Raw genomic sequence first — 19,092 nt, forward strand, 5'->3', positions numbered from 1 at the left:
AAACTGCTTCTCTTTATGGCAAACTGATGCTCATGCCTAAAGACCTGCATGTACTCACAGATGTACAGTGACAAAGTTTTTGATGAATGCCAAAATAAAGGCACGTCCTGGGAGTAAGAAATGCTATGATGTCAACTTGAGTTTCTGACAGTTCTACCTTAGAGATATAATGGATGAGAAAAAACTGAACATGAGATATGAAATGCAGAGACTAAGGACTTCTCGTGATTAGTTCTGTGATGTCTGTGGCATAATTTTCCTATTCATCAAGGTAAGGTGAAGGAAGTTTGATACCTTAACTGATATTCTGGGACAAAACGACTGAAGTGAAAAATTATTCAATCTATTTTCTTTCATATAGAGAGGAATATTTTAATGAGAATATAAATCAAGGACTATATTCCCAATATTATAAAACAACATTCAGATTTGTAAACTGAAAAAAACACAGATTTATAGACATCAAATAAAACATATTGTGAATGACAGAATTCCCAGATGTATCTTAAGTATTTATAATTTTTTAAATCTATGGCCCAAATCCTATTAAATAAGAGCCCATTCTGGAAGAGGAGTTTGTTCAACTCAATAGAATGACATGCAGTGAATTACTGCACCAGAGAACACACTGGTTCCTGGGAGATGCTTGCTCACCTGGAAATACTGCACTCTTCTGTACTAGAAAAAGTTACATTTCACAACAGTAGAATTCCTTAAGTCTTGTCAGGATTATTTTTATTTAAGGAACAAAAATCTTGTTAAACATCAACAAAAGACAATTATTTAGCAAAAGGTCATTTAATTCACAGTTTTCAAATATAGATTTTGATAGCCTATAAAGTTTAGTGTTTTTATTGCTTGAGATGTTGATTGGTGGAGATGGTTATCGTCATTACAGTCCCAACATACATTCTTAAAATAATTATTATATATACTAACATTTTTAATTTCATATATTTAGCAATTCATGAAAGCTTTATTGAGTACCTATGCTTTTGTATCAGTATTGCAGATAAACAGATAAGCTTATGTCCCATGACATTCACTGTCTATGAGGGAAGACAGATATATAAAATTCTACTTATAAGACAAAGAATAAGTTCTATACTAGAATATATAATGTATACAAGATACAGATCTATAGGAGTATGAAGGTGCTAGTAGAAAACTCAATCTGATTAAAAACTTAATAAGAGAGTAATATCTGAGTTGGACCTTGAAGGACATATATTCATAAGATTGAAAGGAGAGGGAAAATATTTCATGCAAAAGAAACAGCATATATAAACCTACAAAGACAAACAAATGAGCAGCAAATACAAGAGATTGCAAATAATTTGATGTGGCTGGAAGACAAGGTAGAAAGACTGTTGGGAGGTAACATCATATAATTAGGTTGATTTGCTTTACAGAGTGCAGTTTCTGCCCTTTTTAACAAAAAATTGCAGATGTTATAGTTTGGGACTGTTAAGGAAAAGTTTTGAGGTGAGAGGTTAAATGATCAGGTTTGTGTTCTAGAAAGTTGACTCTATCAGCAATGTGGAGACTAAGATTCATAGCATTTGCTTTTTTGGAATGATAACATTAAACTAGGGCAGTGGCAATGGCAACAGAGAAGAGGCAAAAGATGGTAAATTGTTGAATTATAATTTATTAAATAATAGATATTAGAGACCACTCATTAAATCACCAAAAAAATGTGATGTGATGGATTTGTTAATCAACTAGATGGGAGGAATCCTTTCACAGTATATACATATTAAAATGATGTATACTTTAAATTTCTTATCATTTTACATGTCAATTATACTTCCTAATAAAGCTTAAATTAAAAAAAATTAAAAAATTATCTTCTTCTGTATTGAATTTTAGATGAGAACAAGGCCATCCAGAATAAAGACATCATTTCCTAGCCTCTTTGTGGTTACATGTAACCATGTAACTAAGTCCTGGGTTATGGGATGTAAGAAAAATTATATTGTGTAGCAGCTTTAGGGAACAATTCCCACCTATAAGATGGAAGGTATGCGCCTTTAAAAAAAATCTTCCTTTTAACTGCTGCCATAACTACGGGCATGACTGCTGGAATTCTATCTGCTCTCTTGAGGTCTCCATTTTAGGAAGGAAGAGCGGTAAACTACAAGAGCCTCAGTATCTGGGGATATAAATAAAACAAAATAAATGATCATATTTAAGCCATTCCTACCTGAGGTCTCTGTTACATGTAGTAAAGTCTTGTTCTAATGATACAGGAATCAGAATTTGAGGGAAGGGAAAAAGTAAGTTGAAACTTCTGGCTTGGAAGATTACTGATTTTAATTGAAGTCAATTAAAAAGTATGTATTGAGAGAACATAGTGACATATTTAGAAATTTGGACTTTAAAATACCAGAGTGACATCAAAAAATGTTGTCCAGGGCTTCCCTGGTGGCGCAGTGGTTGAGAGTCTGCCTGCCGATGCAGGGGACATGGGTTCCTGCCCCGGTCCGGGAAGATCCCACATGCCGCGGAGCAGCTGGGCCCGTGAGCCATGGCCGCTGGGCCTGCGCGTCCGGAGCCTGTGCTCCGCAACGGGAGAGGCCACAACAGTGAGAGGCCCGCGTACAGCAAAAAAAAAAAAAAAAAAAAAAAAAAAAAAAAAATGTTGTCCAGCAGGTAGTTAAGTATATTGGCCTGGAATTCAGGTGAGCGGTTGGATATAAAGACTTGAGAGGCATAAAAATATATGTGGTGATGTGAAGACTTGATAAATGTATACAATGGCCCTTCGAGAGCACACAGAGGTAACAGAGCTGAGAAAAGAACTGTAGGGAGCATCGATACCTAGACTGTGGGTGAAAGAAAATAGGGGGAGCAAGAGTTAGAGGATTAATAGGAGTGCTGCTGGTGATGGTGGACAGTAGCTGTTAAGAGTAAAACAATAATTTACCAAGCAACTATTATATGCCAGCCATTGTCATAAGAGCTTTACATGTATTAACACTCAATCCTCAAAACAATCCTCTAAGGTATTATCTAACTCATAAGGTAGGTACCATTATTATCCCTTTTTTTTTTTTTTTTTGCGGTACGCAGGCCTCTCACTGTTGTGGCTTCTCTCGTTGCGGAGCACAGGCTCCGGACGCGCAGGCTCAGTGGCCATGGCTCACGGGCCCAGCTGCTCTGCAGCATGTGGGATCTTCCCAGACCGGGGCACGAACCCGTGTCCCCTGCATCGGCAAGCGGACTCTCAACCACTGCGCCACCAAGGAAGCCCTATTATCCCCATTTTAAAGGAAACAGACACAAAGAAGTAAGTTGACACACTATTACACGATTAGCTGTGGTGTCCAGGAGGCTGGTTCCACTGTTCTTACTCTTTACTATTCTACCCTACTTCCTCAAAGTAGATGGAGAAGTTCAAAGGGTTAGGAAGAAACTCAGAATGGAATCATGGCAGAGAAGGGTTGAGAATTTCAAAATGACGAAGTTGTTGGCTATTACTAATGTTCAGAGATGTTAGGGGAAGAGAGCCAGGTAGAGCTGACCGGACTAGAAATATTGGATGTCACCAGTGACTTAGCTGAGACCCCCTTAGTGGAATGGTGAGTCAAAGTTTGACACGGATGCAATGGACTGAAGAGTAAGTTCACGCCTTCCTTTTAACACACACATACACACACACACAATAAGTGCAGTTTTTAAGAAGTGAAGGGCAGGTGGGAAAATGGAGAGAAAGGGCATACCATTCATATGTGCATTAAAGGTGAGAGTCTGTGAGAAGAAACTAAGGACAATGGGATTTTTTGGTTTGTTCCTTGTTAGAAGAGACACGTGTGATTTATCCTATGTAGTGAAGAGCTCAGTAGGTGGACTGTTCAAAAATACAGAAGGAAGATGGAAAACTAATTGGCCAAGTTGCAAGAAACTGTGGAAGACAATGCCATCAGTAGGTCATGTGGCAGGATTAGCCTGGAGCACGTGGATGTAAATGTCCTCATGGTTCAGTAGACGTTAGTAGAAAATAAAGAAAACCTGAAAGTGATGCACTCTTAATTATCATCTGAGAACAAAGAAAATAAACAAAACCAAAAAGGACCCAGACGACAGCATCCATCATAAAACAGTATGGGGATCATTATTAAAAAGCTTGGCTCCTAGTATGAGCTCTGTCACAAATTCATTGGCAGAACACGTCTTCTTTAGAATTATGATATCTTAATTTTCTTACTTGAAAAACAGTTCTATTGAAACAGTATACTTTTTATGAAAGATTGAAATAAAAAGCCTTTGAGGTAAGAATATGTTTCATGAATTTATCACTATCAGGAGAAACATGAAGAAACTGAAAGTCACCATTTGTTGTAATGGGAATAGTCCCAGCCATGGGTCAGCTCTGCCACATCTACAGTGTCTCTGAGCAAATCTCGCAGGCACTCTGAATCTTGGTCACTTCCTTTGTAAAATAAGGATAATTGCCCTTAGATCAAAGACCTGCTCAAGGATCGAACTAAATTTATATGAAAACACTGTTATACAAATCACCACACAAAGCACTTCTTTTGAGAATCATGACAGAGCATCTGTAACCGAAGATAATAATAGCATTAAGAGACGATGAACAGCATTCATGCCCAGATAGCTCAGTGGAGGTTAGAGGTAGACGCCACAGAAGTCACATCTGGTTTCTTTTGGGTTCCAATGAATCACACGTAATTTTAAACAGCAAGGCAGCACTGGGAACAAGGGAAGTGGTCCAGGGGACCATGACTCTGCTGGACAGTGAATGGTTAGCTGCCATATGCTACCCAGCAGAATAGAGAGATGTGTGGCCACCCCCAGAGGGGTGGGAAAGAGATGCTGCCGGAGGTTGTGGCTGAGGAAATTTCTGTTCAGTTTTGGGAAATTTTTCTGCTTTCCCCATGTGGTCTCACCACATCCTCATGGACCTCCATGGTGGGGTTCTCTGGAGAGAAATAAAGGAATAGGCAGGGCAGGAAAGCAGACAGAGGGTAGAGAGAGATAAGCCAAGAGGTGTCAAGCAAGAGGAAGAGATTGAAATAGAAGGGCGGGAGTAGAGCTATAGAGAGGCATGAATCATCAGAAGGTGCAGTGGCACATCCTCTGCTTGGACTGGAATATCTGTGATGATAATATTGAAATTTCCTCTCTTGAAATCACACGTTCTTTGGTCAGTATCTCTTTTCTCTCTATTCTGCCACAGTTCCTCACCTTCCGACTTCTCTTTTTACTCTCTCTCTGACAAGGTGAACATTCAACACTTATAGAATCAATCCCCCGACTTATGCAACTGATGCCCATTTTCAGAATTTGGGCCTCAGGACCTCATTCACACCATGGACTCTTACTTTTAATTGCTTACAGATTTTTCTGATTTCCCATTGACCTTTACCTAAATGTGATGTTTCCAAAATCCCATCATCCTCCATGAAATAAATGGCTTTCCTTATTATCACCCTATTTCCAAAGTACTACCATCACACTTTTTATCCTCTAGGGCAGAAATCTTGGGGTTATCAAGCCTTGCATAAAACATATCTCTCACTGCTTCACCAACATTAACACCATACAAATGTGTATTATACTCATCCCACATCTGAACTACTGTAAAAGCTTAAATACATTCTGTTAGTTTTCCTAAATCAATGTTTGCATTGTGTTACTTTCCAATTCAAACTTTGATAATAGTTCTCTACTAATTATCATGTTAAAAATCAAACTTCTCTGCCTGGTTTAGTAGGTCCTCCACAATTTTGCTTTAGATATCAAATCTGACTTCTCATTACTCATGATATGGTTAGTAAATTATTTTTTTTAAAAGCTCTTTACTTATTTGCTGTTACATGTTGACTCTGTGATAAACATAAATATAGATGGCACAGTTCCTGTTTTCCAAAAGCTTAAGACTTAAGTAAGGCCAATGCCTAGTGTCCCTAGTGGTATGTTTGAAGTATCTCAGGGGTATTAAATGGGGATTTTGAGAATAAGGACCTAATAGGGATCACAGAGGAAAATTCCCAAAAGAAGTGGATAAATGAGGTGGGTCAAAAGACAAATAGAATGAAGTGGAAAAGATAAGAAATGAAGATATTTTAGGCATGGGGATAAGTAGCTTGAGAACACATTGTATATTTAAGGACTCCTAAGTTGTTTTTGATGGCAGGATTAAAAGATTTAGCTATAAAACTAAAGAGGAAGGCTGGTGTCAGTTTATGAAGGGCCTTGTAAGTAAGGCTAAGAAATGTTTATTTCATGCTGAAAGCAATAGGAAGCTGTCGAAAGATTTTAATTAAGATAATGAGTTGCATGATCATATTTGTGTTTTAGAAAGATGCCTGGCAGCAAAGTAGAAAATGCTTGGAAGGGAATGAGTGAAACAGAAAAAAGTTAGAAAGTTTGGGCCTCTTGTAAAGTCTTGAGAAAACAGTTGCTGCTTAAAAACCACCACCACACACTTTTCTTCACCATCAGTGCTGAAACCCTATAGGCCAACAAAATTGTTTTTGATAATGAAGATGTGTTAAAATAAAAAACATTTCAAGAAAACATGTGCCTACTTTGCAAAACACAGAGATCAATATTTCATAAATTGCAAGTAAAAATAAACCCACTGAGTTCAATAGCAGATTAACGAAATATCCTCTAATTCCCATGGCTTTCTAATCTTTTAGATATTTTTCTCCAGTATTTTATTTACAGATAATTAAGATTAGGGATGCATTAATATACTGTCACATTATACTTCACTTTTCAATAAAAAAAGTGGGGAATTCAGATTCTACATCGTGAGAGGATTAAAAAACTAAATTCTTGCTTAGTTTTTAACTCCTTGCATATAATATATACCATACGCAAGCGTAATATACAAAACCAGGATTAGAGAAAACACTTGCTGTGTTGGATTATTGAATGTGTATGCTGTTCTGAACCCTCCTCTCCCCATAATTTCTGCAACTTGTCTGCCATTACAGGCTTCTTAATGATTTGCTGCTCTGTTTTTTTCTGGAAGATCTGTGTGTATTTTGCTGAAGACCAATAGATAGCCAATACTATAAAATATTTATAGATAGTGTGGTAGGATAGCATCATCACTACTTAGGAACTTGTTAGAAAAAAAAATTATTGGGGCATACCACAGATATGCTGATTAAGAATAACCTGTGCTATGGCCCAGAAAATTACTGTATTTTGGTAAGCTTTCCAAATTATTCTTATACATCTTAATTTAAGAAGGATTGTAGTAAACGGTCAATCTAAAGGCAGAACAATCTAAAGGAAGAGTTTAATTAATTAAAAAATTAATTTTGCTGCTACAAATGTCTTCACTTTTGGCAGATAAACACAAATACCCACTAAAATTGTACCAAGCCTGTGTTGCCTCCCGTTGAACCAATTATGTCTTCTTGTTCATATAATGATGACCTATAGAAAGTATACCCCATTAAGCTCATGTTGTCTGTTCATGGGACTCCTACGTCACCAAGACCTGATTGACTCAACCAGCAAGGAATACCAGTATATAGCCCAACCCCTGGGCCACAGACTGTTACTGGTACGAGGCCTGTTAGGAACCGGGCCGCACAGCAGGAGGTGACCGGCTGGCTGCTGAGCGAAGCTTCATCTGCGCTAGCATTACCGCCTGAACCGTCCTCCCCCAACCCCACCCCCCAACTCCCCACCCCGTCCATGGAAAAATTGCCTTCCACGGTCCCTGGTGCAAGAAAGGTTGGGGACCGAAAATGAAGGTGCTCAGTATGGATAATTTTTTAAAATAAATTTCCTATAAAAAAGGTACACTGTTTTTGGTGAGTTTGTGAGATATTTCTTAGTCACTTTGTTTTTCTGGATCATATCAAATATTCTTATTTTATAAATTAGTTGTTTGATACTGACAATTACAATAACTTAACCAGTGGTATAATGTGCTGAACCCTATTAGAATGCATTTTGAATTAAGAAACGAAGTAGTTCTTTTTCTTGATGGAAATCGAATAAAAATGTCAAACTGCTGCAATCAGACATCCCAGATATGAATATTCATTGGCAACTGTTCATGGCAGATTTATGAATTCTTTCACCTGCTGTTAGGAGGAAAAGGAAAACATTAAGTTGCCAAATAAAGCCATTAACATAAGCTAAAAGAAAAAAATATATATACACAGATGGATGCTGATCTTGGAATTATGCAATCTTATCAAAAAAGACCTATTTCTTTTATTTTGTGAAAACATTTGTTTCGTACATGCAGATTGCAAAGGTCTGAGATTTGAACTCAGTATCTACTATAGCACCCTCTCTTGTGGTTTATGAAGGACAGTGAAACAAAACATCTATCAACTTGTCATGGGATAGCTGTGTGTAAAGATACTCATTAACAGTCTGAGTTGTATTTTATAAACATCTGCCCCATTCCTTCAGCACCATTTACATCAGTATCCAAACACATTGGACTATTTTGCCCTAAAGAAAAGATTCTGATTAAATTTGAGGGTATAATTTAAATGGATGATAACAAACTATGACTATGGATTTGTTTCGAAGGTTGAGTAATGGGAAACCATATAAAATGTTTGCTTAGGTGTGTTAGGTTACTTCTTTAACCATGTGTGAATTTCAGTTAATTTGTGGAATACAGTTTTCATGAGCATTTTTAGTGCTTCCTGATTACTACCAGGGTTGAAATGCTACACAAACATAAGATTTCCTGAAGCAGTTCAGCATTTTCATTTATAGGCAAGGAAAGGATGCAGAGAAGCAATAAAAACTATCCTTTGAATATATGATTATTCTCACATACACAATTCAGTTCTTACTTGGTTCAAATATTTTTGGCTTACCTTTTAGGTATGTTTGATACAATCTTTTAAATAGGTATAGGTTTTTCTTTTTTAGTTTATAGCTTAAATAAAGACATAGCTAATACTAATGGACATTTCTACGTTAATTAATTGAATAAAATAGTAATGGAACTATGAGGCCAAGAAGAATTTGGGTTGTATTTTACCCAATAATCATAAGATTTCAAGTGAATTATTTGGCAAAATAATCATTGCATTTTTCTACAAGAAGGGGCATTTGAAGAGACCTGCAGAGATCTGAAACAAGAAGCCCCCAGTTACTGTTCCTCAACTACGCCAAGAAGTTAAACAAGAAGACTGTATCCCCAATCTACTGGGCTTGGTTGACAAAACAAAAGTAAATGGTGCTGAGTTCTCAAAAGTTTGCATTATCACACTCACTAATTGTTGGTGGAAGTGTAGATTAGTGTTGTCTATGGAGGATAATTTGTTAACATTTTTAATGGAGGATAATTCACCTAACATATGAAAATTAAATATGTATGCACCATTTAGGCCAGTAATTCCACTTCCAGGCATTGAACCTATAAAAGTTTACCACATTCAAAAGTATTAACTGCATCAGAGTTGTAGTAGCAAATGACTGACAGCAATCTAAATGTCTATTAGTAGAGGACAGGTTAAATAAATTGTGGTTCACCCATACAGTGGATGACTTGTAGATGCTAAAAGAATGAGGTAATTCTATAAGTACTGATGTGGACTAATCTTTAAAGTGTATTTTTAAATTAAAAAAAAACAAGGCACAAAATTCTGTATATAATATGCTATAGTTTTTTTGGGTTTTTTTGGCGGTATGCGGGCCTCTCACTGTTGTGGCCTCTCCCGTTGCGGAGCACAGGCTCCGGACGCGCAGGCTCAGCGGCCATGGCTCACGGGCCCAGTCGCTCCGCGGCATGTGGGATCCTCCCGGACCGGGGCACGAACCTGCGTCCCCTGCATCAGCAGGCGGACTCTCAACCACTGCGCCACCAGGGAAGTCCTATGCTATAGTTTTAACATGAGAGAGAATATATTTTTCTGTTTATTCATTTAATCTATTTATCTATTCAGACGGATATATAAGAGACTCAAAACAGTGATTCTCTCTCTATAGGTGACTAGGGTGGGAATACACACTCTTCACTCTAAATCTCTTTGCATTTTAAAAGATATTTATCATGTGAAGGTATCAAGTAAATAGGTTTAAGAAATAAAATTTTAATTGCAAATAATTCACTTCTAAAACTATACCACATTATGAAAAGTATGAGTTAGTGTATACATAGAATAAATGATCATATCCTAAAGGTTCAAGTGTTGGATACTAGGTACAGTTAGGGAATATTCTTATAGTGGACTTTGATTATTTGAGTTTCTATACAATCAGCTACATTTTATATCTTAAAATTTTACAGTCAATGCTACACTTCTTCAGTTTGGTTAAGGTTATAGGCCCTCTCCTCCCCAAACTGCACACATGCCCACACCCACAAATGTGCGATAAACCCAGGGGACTTATCAATATTTATTACATGCACTCCAAGACCATCATCCACGGATCTTTAATATTCTATGAATATTGGGAAAACAACTCCTTATTTTAATAATGATATAAATGTGGAATGAACAATACATATTGTTCATTCTCAAATCATATACAGAGAAAGACTCTAGTAATCACTTTGAACAAGACCTTAAAAATAAATACATGTGACAGATTGAAATTTGTGATTATAATCTAAGCCTTGAAAAGCAATATATATAGTCCCAAGTGGCCATCTCACCAACCCCCTTTTTAGTTATTTTGTATCTTGGCAGCATTTTCATCATTATTGAAATATTTTTTAAAATATTTGCCTAAGGGAAAACAAGTAAGCAAATATTAAGAAAGGTTTCAAGAGCTCTTATATTTCAAGAGCTAAATAATAACAATGTGGGGTTTTTTGCCATTAAAAAATTTATTTGAAACTAGTTTCAAGGGTGTGATGAGGCCTAATGTTATTTTAAGATATAAATCTCAATATCAATTCAAAAATGAGCAGTATTGCCTAAAAGAGTAGTCACTAAGATACTACCTCTCTGAATACATAAAATTCCATAACAATTACTCTCAGTTGTTTATGTAACTATGACAATGTTTTTATGCATATGTATACAGATTGTTTTTTAGTACTGTATTTACAATAATCATGACACTATTTTAAAATAATAGTGAATACAAGTCTAACTGCTAAGCACACAGGCAGAATACATGGAAGATTCGTTAATGTAAATTTTGTAATTACTAAAAACTAATGAAAGGTATTTAATCACCCCATAGATATGTTCTTCTTAACATAATATCACTGTTCATTCAGATTGGGTTTTGTATTTGGAGATTTTCATTAGTTATTTTCATGGATTTGTTTGAGCTTCTCATTTTCTCTCTCTTAAAATATTTGAAAAGTAGCATAACATCTCTTTCCTTTGACCTCTTCTGACAAATTAAATATTCAACAACCCTCAAGCATCCATTACCCTTGAGATGACATCATGATCTCAATAACACTCCTTTCAGCTAATCAACATAATTACCACACAACTAGAACTTACAGAGATCCTTCTCAGACAAAGGTAGCAGCAGAGCCTCTGCTATTAAGGGGTCAGAATATAGGTTTAAATGGCTTAGGATCCTAGATTCAGCACTTTATTTAATATCTGGGTAAAAATATGCTTTCCCTTTAATTAATAAATGAAGGAACATGAGGCAATGAAATTCATATCCATAGGGTATGGTGGGAAAGAATATTCTATAGTATCTATTTTGGATATCAAAGCCTTCACCAAAATACTTTTTTCTAGTTTTTAAAAGGAAATAATGCCGCTGACAGGCAAAGTGAAGAGCTTCCTAATAAGTGTCCCATTGGGGGACAAAGGGATTTGCTCTCTCATTATCGATAATAGTTTTACTGGCTCTTCTGATTATATAGCTGGAAATCTTAACCCAGGTTATATATTTAATGGAGCCCAGATACCCTAACGAGTATCTGAAAACAACAATAAAAACGACAACACTTACCACAAACACTTACTATGTGCCAAGCGCTGTTCTAAGTGTTTTCAGACTCTCTAGTTTGTTTACTCCTTTAGAGCCACCTTATGACATAGGCAGTATTATGAACTCATTTACAGATGAGGAATTTGAGGTGAAGAGGCGTTTACTTATCTTGCTCAAGGTCATGGAACTGGGTGGGGAATTTGAATCCAAACCAAGGAAACTTACACATTTAAACACTACTAAACTACACTGAACGTTAAGGAGATGTTTTAAATCACCTTATATTTTTTTCAAAAGAAAGGTCACAGGAAGAGAGGGTGACGATTATCCATGGACTCATCCAACAGATATTTATTAGTTACTGTTAGGCACGGTGGTAGATGCAACTAAGAAAGATATGAATGACAAACAAAATGAAGCTGAAGAAACAATACAAAGGTAAGTTTTTTAGAAAACTTTTTACTATTCTAACTAGTTTCCAATTACATCAAGTAAGCAAATTAAAATATGAGACAAAAAACTTTCTATTGTTTCTGTAATTCTCATCTATGTATTCTTACAACCACTATATTTAAAAGAGCTTTAAATAAAATGGTTGTAAGGATATATTTAAAGAAGTGTTATTTGACTATTTTATGATTTTACTCTATGCAATTTTTCTTTTCCTATTAATTTAAGTCTAATCAGTGTCACCAAACAATTTCTCTGACCTGTTTCTATTCAATTGTGTATAATGCCTGTAACAATCTACTTTTCTGATTAACCTTCAGATTCTCTATCTACCATGAAGTCTTCCCTGAAAATGTGCATCTAAATGACTTTAAAGTATGTGGTTGAAATACTCACTTGGTATCAACTATAGCCAATCACATATTAACATTTTACTGAATTTTTAGGTATTATTTCTTGAAGACTAGTTGTCTGGTTTAATTTTTTTGTCATTAAAAGCAGCTTTATCTAATATAATTTCTGCAGAGACAGGCATATTCCATAATTGTGTGGTCCAATATAGTAGCCACTAGACACATATGTCTATTGAGGACCTGAAATGTGCCTAGAGGGACAGAAGAATTGAAATTTTACTTTTATTTAATTTAAAGTAATTTAAATTTAGTCACATGTGGCTAGTGGCTGTCTGTTAGACGATGTAGACCTACAGTGATAAATGTAGAGCAGATATTTAATAAATTTTGTTGAATGAATGAATGAATGCATACATAAAAGTTCTCAGGTTCTTAGGAAATATCTATCTGCACCCAAACTTTTAGTTTGGAAAGTATTACAAATCATTTATGAAGGCAAACATTCTAGGGATAAATAATCTTAGAATCATAAAGTTAGCCTAGGGAGAGACTCTTGATCATTTAACCATCCAAACCTTTATTTGACAAATAAGAGACAACTGAGTCCAGGGAAGACAAGAGTCTCTGTTTCAACAAGTTTGTAAAGAGGCAATGGCTAGAGCTCAGGTGTCAGTTTCTCAGGGTAGTATTTTTGTCATAATATTCTGAAATTTTCGGGGTCATTAGACATTTTGTTTTTCCATTATCTGTAAAATTGTAAACCTATTTTAGTGTTTTGTTTTGGGGTTACCCGAAAGCAGACCGTAAAGCCAGGATTAAAATACAGGTTGTTAATTTGGGAGGTGTGGAGAACACCAGCAGGGAAGGCTAGGTATCAAGAAAGCATTATCAAGCCAGAAAATGTGGGCCTCAGAGCTTAGTTTCATGAAGAAAATTCTGGGATACAATTTAAACATGCATACTTCAGAGTTATCTCCGTTTGGGAGGGTGGGGTGGTGCCAAGTGAGAGAGCTAGAGTATTTATTTATCAGCTCCCATTAGTTCCTGGACATGTGGAAGTCAGCAGATCCCAATGATGAGGCTTTTCCAGCTTCTGACCACTTCGTACTTAGCACAGGGTTAAGCTATAGTAGTTGCTAAATTAATATTTGTTTTATTGAATACATATAATGGGAAAGATGTTATGTACCATAAAGAGGTAAGGTGCAAAATAGCTTTTTCTTTTTCTTTTTCTTTTTTTTTTGCGGTACGCGGGCCTCTCACTGTTGTGGCCTCTCCCGTTGCGGAGCACAGGCTCCGGACGCGCAGGCTCAGTGGCCATGGCTCACGGGCCCAGCCGCTCCGCGGCATGTGGGATCTTCCCGGAACGGGGCACGAACCCATGTCCCCTGCATCGGCAGGCGGACTCTCAACCACTGCGCCACCAGGGAAGCCCCAAAATAGCTTTTTTTAGCCATAAAATCTTAATGGACTAAGAGTTTTTAAAGACAGACAGAGATACCAATGTTTGTATCCCAGGAGCTAGCACAGTGATTAGCACAAAATAAATGGTTTTCGAATGATTGCCATAACTTAATCTTGTCAACATAATACACAAAAGAACAACATAATATTTTAATACTCTACTCCTCCTACTATTCTTAACAGTAAATACTAATTGTATCAACTATTTGCTTCTAAATAATTTTTGTATATTAACTCATTATTCCTCACCTTAATTCTAAGCTGTATGTACTATTTCTCACCATAAAATACCACAACAAAGCATAAGTAGGATTTTTTGTGCATATTTTAAATGATACATAAACTATGATATTCAAAATTTGCATTTATAATTTAATGCATTATTATTATTTCTAATTTGGGAGATCTTTTATTTTGGAATCTCTTTGGTTTTGAAATCTGGGGATGGAAGCCTAAGGTCTCTGGTTCTTCTTATGCATCTCTGTATTTAAATTTAGCTGCAAAACTAGTGGTATTCTGAAGCATGCAATGCAGACATGGCCATGAAAGAAAACCAGAGTTTAGGGGAGCATATGGGTCTGGAAAGGAACATATACTACTTCTCCCCTAAATTTCTTTTTCCAAATAAGAGATTCCAAGATACTTGCTATAACACCCCGACAATAAACACTGAGCACTCACTAGGTGTATTCGATGTGATACCTAGGACAAACCATTTCCCTGACTTTAGAACAGGTTTCTAAGTTATTTGCCTACTAAGAAATTAACATCTGCAGAGCATATCTGATGTCTATATTACAGTACAGTTTTACTAACCAGAAAGTAGTAAGATGGTAAATATCTGTTAGAATTCTACTGCCGCAGAAATAGAGTCATTTAAGAAACAGATGGGTTGAAACTTGGGTAAAAATGTTGTTTAGTGGAACAATTAAAATACTTTCTATGATTTTACTTCAGTTTGTTTACATTGGATTCTTTCCATACTTTTAAGTCCAGTATCAATGCATGTTACCAAATGGAGAATGTTGATATGCTTCTGATAAAACTACAATAGTGAGATATATAGAGGCAGGGGCAGTGGTTTACTGAAAAGCCTGTACCAACTAGCTTACTTAGCTGATCATGTGCCAAGATGTGCAGCATCTCTTCTCAATTCCAAATTCAGTGAAGAGACTTCACCTTGGGAGCTTGAAATCCATTATGGTGGGAGTATTTACACCACCGAAATTGTATATGTTACAAATCAAGTCGTTCTGCCCCCCGATCCTGGTAAACATTTAGCACCATCATTTACCAGTTTGCCACTGTAGAGCAAAGCCTATGAGATGTCTCGGAACTCATAACTAATTTAACTCAACATAAAATTTACTTGTAGAAGCACCTCACCTGTGTGATACATCATACTTAGGTGACCAAATTGTTTCTGGAACAAAAAAATCATGAGTCTAGAGCTGAGGTGTTGCTTTATATAATGACTGGCTCTAGAGCATGAGAAACTAATGGTATAGACTGGTAGTTTTCATATTTAGATTTTTATTGCAATTAAAATTTTTCCTTTAATTCTGAGACCCCATCACAAGGTTTCCAATTTTCGTTTTGTTAATGAAATCATAAAAAATATATTGCCATCTCTTCTCAACTTAATTTCACAGCTGAAAGAACATTTAATACTAAAAAAGTAAAAAAACAATTAAAAAGATATAATCTCAGAATAAATTATAATTCTTCCTAGGAAAGAAAAATTTCCATTCTTTCACCACCATCTTACTATGTATCAGTAAAAGCTTTGTCACAAGCTGAACAGGAACTCTGGAATACAAGCACAATAGATAGTAGGAACAATATCCTGAAAAATGATTATATCCAGCTTTGAACAATGTTGAGAGAGTTGAGGTTGCCAGACAGAACACCCAGTCATACAAAAATCATAGAGTGCCCATGGATCTCTTAGCTGAGGAGTTATCAGATTATCTAAATGCCTGGCTTCCTTATCTATACTCACTTAAGTAGATTTCTCATAAGAAAAGTTTTTTCAGTGATAACTTTTCTACAGAGAAAATGTGACCATAACTATGTGGTCTGCTTACGAGCTGTCTTTCAGAAAAATTAATAAGCTCTATAATCTCTTACTCCGAATCATCTGTTAGTCTCTAATACGTTTCACTGAGCTTGATCATCCTGGGTATCACATGTAGTTTTATAGTAAGTAAAATGAGGACCCTAACTAGAGACAAGGTGAGTAGGTTCAATCCTGGCCTGATCAACTGCTGTTGTGATAACTGATCAGGACACCCTGGTATCAACACTACCCCATGTCCTTCAAACTGCGGTAAATATAATTTCAACTTATTTGAAAAATGTTCACTTTTAAGTGAGATCAGATATCATTGTTCCGTATGTAATTATTTCTAGAAAGTTATTGCCAATGTATTTAAATGTTATTTTTCTACCTCTGAAAATGTAACAGGAATAGTGTATTTTATGTCACCTCTTTTTCTAATCAAAAGATTGATACCTGAGAAAAAACGAAACTCATGTACAGTAACAAATCAAGCAAGGAGGTACAGACAAGTATGTGTTTGGCATATTTAACAAAGCAAAACCAACCAATAGCTGTAAATTAACCATGAATTTGTTTTTGTAAAGGAGAATTATTATTGACATTTTCAGCTTGAGGGGCTACTGAGAGTGAATAAGTTGATTGTTGTTCAGTTATTTAATTAAGTTCCAGGAAAGATGTGAATCACAAGGTCAGCCAGCATCTGAACTGAATTATAGAAACAGAGAAGTACTCGTCAAAAGGCAGACTGCAACGATCACCGAGAGTGTGATATAGATTGACTCTGTCAGCTAGTATACTTACAAGTGAACATGTGGAAACTAATTTTGAACTTTTGAATTAAAATGACTTAAAAATAGACTAAGGGACCATGAAGAGTTTAGTGAATGTAAGCATATAAGGTATTTTAGCTTATGTGATCTCAGAAGAGCCAGTAAACAGGTACAAATATAGAGGAAAGTTTTTACAAAACCACTTCCAGCCCAGACAACAGTAGTGAGTATTGAGAATAACAAGGTACCAGCATTGATAGTAAATAGAAGTACTGACTCTTCAAACCATCATTTAGAAATACAAAAGTAGAAACACAGGACATTCATTCATCTTTCACGTTTTCAGATTTCTAAAAATGTGAAGACATTTACTATATGTACATTATGAACATAATTCAGAAGGTATAAATGTCTGCATAGTGAAATTTGGGCAGAATATGATATTCATTGCAATAAGCTATGAAAATCTATGTAAAATATTTCTTTCAGGACAAGTATATGTGCAAAGAATAACTATTCTGTTAACTACCAGTGTGGAAGAATAATTACTTTGTTAATTCCCAGTAAGGCATATATATCCTTTATGATCAAATTCATCCCTGATAGAATGATAAACATGACCAATTGAGGGAAAGCAGTAGATCCAATACAGTTTTATTTCATAAAGGTTTTGGTTCTGTACCACATGTCAGAAGTCATCGATAAATTGAGATATATTGTCTCGTTTCAATCACCATTAAGTTACAGCACAGAGCTATAGGATTATAGTCAATGAGTTGTATTTGATGGGCCATTGCCAAGTTCAGGTGACATAAGTAATGTTTCACAGTGGTTGGTCCCAGGCTTATTGTTGAGCATTTTAATCAGTGACTTTGATGATTGAATCATGAACATGATCATTAATTTTGCAGATAAGTTGCAGAGAGTGACATCTTGAGCACTTCAGAGGAAAAGAATGAGAATATAAAATAACTTTAGGAAATTCCACAAGTTTTCAGAATTAATTATGATGAAATTCAAGAGGCACAAATAAAGGTTATCATGTTGATTGAAAAAAATTAAGGAAATATAAGAGTGAGGAAATGCTGTCTATGCATAAACATATTTGAAGAAAGTCTGAAGCACCACAGAGAAAGTGATTAAAAAGTCAAATATGGGTACACAATGTACTTCAAGTTTTAAAGGGAGAAAGAGACTCAGTTACTTGAATGAAGTAATAAGAGCATGGCACTGTGGACAAAAGATTTGGGACAGAAGACCTGAGACTGACTCCAAGATCCACACTTACTAACTCTGAGATCTTGGGTTGAGCCATACTATATCTCTGAATCTCATTTGAAAGATGGAGGTGATACTAGTCTTGAGCTCAATAAAAATAATTGGGATAATCTGTGTAAAAATACATAGTGAATTTTAAATCATTAACTAATGTTGGTTTTTGGAAATAATTTTTATAAAGGCAACAACATTCAAATTACAGATGTTTTATCCACATTTTATAGGATTTTTGGAGGGCTGAAAAATTTAAAGGACTTAGATAACATTTTCTATTAGAAGATGTAAAATTGCATTTGAATTTTTTATTGTTTTAACCAAAATGTAATAATTCCAACGTTTCTAGAACACAAATGGGAAGTAAGCAATTCTAAATTGCTAATTAACCCAGAAGTTGTTTTCTGTTAACTATAGTAGTGAAGATTTAACTTTAATTTTTTTTTTTTTTTTTCACTTTTATGCATAAAAATGTATTACAGTAGGAGAAAATTCTGTGGTAGATATAGAATGAAATATAAGTTCCAGGTGAAAAACAAACGAAGTAAAATTTCCTGCCGTTAAATAAGTAATTATTCATATCAAATTGATTTTGTTCTTACATTCCAGTGGGTATGTATAAAAGATATGCAGGCTTTATTTATTTATTTATTTTTTTTTTTAACTTTACTAGTCATTTAATGACTTAGACAAGTTACAAGGTTTCTGGTCCAAACTGTTGTTTTCCAATGGCTTTTCAGTACACTTCATAACACTGGACACCAGCCCAGTCTAATAAATTAGTTTATAAGTTTCAGAAAGCAAGGGAATTTACCTCTTGTTTATATGATAATTTTAAGTGCTT

At 35.5% G+C, this 19,092-nt stretch overlaps 1 protein-coding gene across 7 annotated transcripts in view; it reads right to left on the bottom strand.

The window, feature by feature from the left end:
* ROBO2 (roundabout guidance receptor 2) overlaps positions 1-19,092 on the bottom strand; it is a 1,654,833-nt gene that overhangs the window by 743,064 nt on the left and 892,677 nt on the right. The window lies entirely within an intron of this gene.

The sequence above is a fragment of the Orcinus orca genome, chromosome 5, assembly GCF_937001465.1.
Source record: "Orcinus orca chromosome 5, mOrcOrc1.1, whole genome shotgun sequence".
In the NCBI taxonomy this organism is placed as follows: Eukaryota; Metazoa; Chordata; class Mammalia; order Artiodactyla; family Delphinidae; genus Orcinus; species Orcinus orca.